Below are 4,014 nucleotides of genomic sequence, written 5' to 3'. Positions count from 1 at the left end.
GAGGAGATTACAAGAAAAGAAAGCATTAAAGGTGAGATTTTTCTTTTGGATCTTTGTTATTTTAGGGTTTTTTTATGCATATTATTCACTAAACTAGTTTAGTTGCAACTAGAGTAAAAATTTGATCCTAATTTCGCTGTGCATGTCTACCGTTTCCATCAGGTTTCAATGAAATTATTTTTCTCACACGTTTTCTAAAACATTTTCTCAAAAATGTGATAGAAGATTGAATCATATCGTGTGTTTGTCCGTGGTTTTCAGATTTTGATCGACTGACTTGTTGACTGGGTCGAACAAGTACTACATAATCACTTGTCCTAAGGTTGAAAGATTGTGATTATGACACTATGCACGCGTATTTAGACACCCTACGTGCACATGGCTTGTTGCACGACCTAGGTGTGCATCTCACGTTGCCTGACTGTACACTAGCCATGTTGCGTGCATGCTACTAAGCCCATAAAGCTCTCACCTTCGAAAGGCGTGCACACACATTGGCTTGCATCCTAATGGTTTAACCATCCTTTAACCTTGCCTAGAAATTGAAAAACTCTAGAAAACTGCATTCAAGTTTTAGAGCTTATAACTTTTAATCCATCCATCAAAGTGAAAAAGTTCCTTCCTCAAACTTGCTTAGAATTGTCTTAACTAAGTTACCTTCAATTTTAGCTTCACATTTGGAGTAATACATTTTGTAGAAGGCCACGCTGCTCAGAAACTCTTTGAAAATGACCTTCCTCTCTTTATCAACTTGTTGAAGACCTTCCTCATATCCCCTTTATTCGACAACCTCACCCAACAAACTGCACTCTTTTAGTGAACTTTTAAAATAAATTTCAAAGAACATGCATGAGGGAATTGAGAGCAACCTTTATTTGAAAATGATCTATTTATAGGCCTTTCTGCATGGCCAACCTTGCCATCTCCCACTTGCCAAAATTTGAGTCTTGCATGTTATGAACACTTGTTCTCCAGATCGAGCTCCCTTGAACGCCTAAGGGTCAACAAAAACACTTACCATTTTAACTCACCTTACGAAACCTTCTAGCAAAGCCTTGTCGCCCAGCTAACCTCACATGTCATGACCCTGGCTGCTTGGTTCATCATACCTAGCTCCTTCCTTAGTTTGTCATAATGCCTAACTTGGCACATGGAGGTTTCCAACTCGAGTGACACTTCAAGTATTTGCAAAATGTATAACATTACATGTCTTGCGTTCCAAAACGCCTAAAACATGTCTTTAGAGGTTCACACGACAACTTTGGCCGCCTAACTGTGTCTAAAATGCCTAAGACATGTCAAAACATCTAATTACCAACCCTTAGCCAATTTCAACTTGACTCCCTTTTCTTACTTCACTTGGCCGCCATCCTCTCAACCCTCAACACGTAGGATTTTTCTTTAACTTTTCTTTCAACTAGGCAACCTAAACACAACAAAACAACAAATTCACTTCAACTCACACTGAACTTAGCTTTCCTTTAAAACTTAGAAATTCTTAAGAGAGTTGGTTTAGGGTTTACATTAATGTTGTATAATTAATTGGTCTATGAAGAAAAGTCACTATTAATTATGTATTAGAAAGTCAATAAGACTCCTACATCTATGATTATCATAATTTCAATCCAAGGTAAGAACAATTAATTAACTCATTGATAAAATTATAATTCTAAGAACACCTCTTTACTTGATTCTCACTTCCATGTCACTTTTATTACTTTCTAGATTTAGATTTTATCTTGAATTCAATTCTTATTAAAGTAGGATTCCCTAAATAAAATTGAAAGAATGTTTAAATAGCAAAAAAATATTCAAAATCTTGTCAATCTTTCTATGTTTTTATAGTAACAACAGGAGATTTCGGTATTTATAAATTCTTTTGAGCGGTCATTTTCAAATTTAGCAACACCAAAAAAGATTGCCATCAATAATATTAACTTTTCTTGATTATGTCTTCATATTAATATCCACAATCCCAACGATCTTGGAAACTCTACCATTCCATCCTTAATATATCATGATGTCTAATGTGAAAGAGCAAACAAACTTTTATGTGAAGTTATGTCTACATATAAGTACCACCATCAATAGTCCATTAACATGAGTGATTGCCATTCTCTATGGTACCCTCAACCCATACATAGACATCATTAATTTAAACTATATTGACCTCTTTGTTTCCTTTTTTATCCTTGTCTAGTTTTCTATTCTAACTTATTAAGTAATCTTTCTTACGATACTCTATAATCTTATTCCTATTACTCAATTTTCTCTTACTACTACTCAGTCTATCGATTCTTTTTCGAATTTATCTTGTCTTATCTTGTTTTTAAAACTAAAAATAAACTAAAGTTGCAACTTGTTCTTTGTTATTATATCCTCTTTGTTGAAGTTTATATCCTAAAACTCGTAATTATGTAAATAAACTAATTATTATTAATAATAAAATAATATATATATTTTAAAATTTTGTGTTATTACGTCTTTTGTAGAACATTGTCCAATAAACTAGAAAATTCAAGCTTAAAATTTAGTTGACATATACAAGTGAATCATGTTCATGAAATAACTTAAGGTCTTTAATATATATATGGATAAAGGTTGAGTGTCTTATCTTTGTGGCACTACGAATATGACTTACACTTTGTAATAATGTCTTCCGAATGGTTTGAATCAAACCATTTATGTGGAGGCATGTGGGTGGGGCTATCCAATATAAAGAGTTTGTATAAGATGCAAACTAATTAATCTCTCTTTTGTAAATCCTTTGTTTGATGAGATTAATATTTCATAGAACAGTCGTGTGTGAATCAATCTTAATCTTGAGTGAGTAATGAACTTTCATTTGCAAATTCTCGTCCTTTGATTTGCACAGGTGAGAGTGACTCATGTTACAGACTCAATAAGTCTAATATTTTATGGGATTGACTAAATGTAGAGTTGGAAACACAACTTCACAATATGAAACTCACACATTCTCGTATCGGTAAGTAGATGAGTAATTCACTTGAGTGTTAATTTCAGTTCTCGAATAAGGGACCCCACCAGCACAAGAGGGACTAGTTTATGGTTTGACCATAAACAAATTGCTCATCAAATGAATCAATGGTACTTAAGAAGAAAAAGGTAGTTAGAGGAGTAAAATGAATATTTGATCCAACTATATTTATGAACAACTGAAAATGAAAGATTAACTTGGTGACAATTTTTTTTTTTTTTTTATATTTATGGACACCACTTGTCCTACAATGTATAAGAATTCAACTATGGTCTATAATAGTCTACCCCGAAGGCAATGACTAGAGACTAATTTAATTAAATAGTTTAATTAATTAATATGATACGGTTGAAACTTATAATCTCAAGGTCCCTTAACCCCTTAGCTAGATTATCACAAACCAACGAAGATCAAATAGGTTGAAAGAAAAAAAAATTGAGATGTTCGATTTATGAGAGAAAATATTAATTGTATTTGATACAATGTGATGTAGTCTAAAATTTATTTGGATGAGACTATTTTAATTCAAAATTAATTTATTTGAATGAAAATCAAATTAAATAAATAATGAAGCGATAAATAAATATTTAAGTATGAATTACATATTTGAAACTTTTTAATACGATATTTTAAATGGGTAAATATCTTTTAACATTGGATATGATTAGATATTCATTTTACACGTAGATGTGTTATCCTGATAGGATGAGAAGTAAAAATGTAGAGTTTTATAAATAGGGCAATTAGAAGCCTTATCAGGCACTTCTTCATAATCTCTACAACTATTAGGAATAAATTCCTATCTATAAAATTACCCCATTTTTTTTCATTAAAAAATTTTGAGGAGAAATTACCAATGGAAGATTTTTATCGTGGTTGTGTTTCGAAAATGATATCGACATTATTTTTTTTTATCATTTATATTTTTAGTTGTTACAAAAGATCAAAGAAAGTGATCACACGCTTCTACAAATTAAGTTCCCACTTCGAACAAATTTTTTCATCTATAAGTAAAT

This window comes from Cucumis sativus, chromosome 3 (assembly GCF_000004075.3).
Source record: "Cucumis sativus cultivar 9930 chromosome 3, Cucumber_9930_V3, whole genome shotgun sequence".
Lineage (NCBI taxonomy): Eukaryota > Viridiplantae > Streptophyta > Magnoliopsida > Cucurbitales > Cucurbitaceae > Cucumis > Cucumis sativus.
This window is presented reverse-complemented; position numbering follows the sequence as displayed.